A 479-nucleotide genomic window follows, 5' to 3' on the forward strand; every position below is an offset into this window, starting at 1 on the left:
CCTTCTGTGTCTGTCTGTAAAAATACGAGCATCACCTTATCGTTTTTTATCTGGTCCTGAATATGCACAGACAAGGCAAGGCTAGTCTGATTGCAACGCTCAGATTTTGCATGCAGAGTTTCCCGCATCTGATAGGCATGCTTGTCCTTGCAAATGACGCGTGTTTGATGCTAATTTATGCAAAGTGTATAGTTATTATTTCGCATAATGTAAAATATATTTGGGAGCCTGGCATGCTAGGATATATAGAACATACTTACATGCATGCATCCCGCGCACACACACACACACACACACACACACTACTTCTGAGGCTGCTGAGCTATTTTTTTTTTTTTTTTGGTGTGTGTCATTGTATTAGTTCTGGAGGGGCCCTTTTTTGTGCAAACAGTTTCAGCACGTGCACATCACCGCAAAGTCCATAATGTTGGGCGTTTCATATGGAGATGTGCGTCTTTGGGATGTGACGTATGACTGCT

The sequence above is a fragment of the Hemibagrus wyckioides genome, linkage group LG10 (genome assembly GCF_019097595.1).
Source record: "Hemibagrus wyckioides isolate EC202008001 linkage group LG10, SWU_Hwy_1.0, whole genome shotgun sequence".
NCBI classification, from domain to species: Eukaryota; Metazoa; Chordata; class Actinopteri; order Siluriformes; family Bagridae; genus Hemibagrus; species Hemibagrus wyckioides.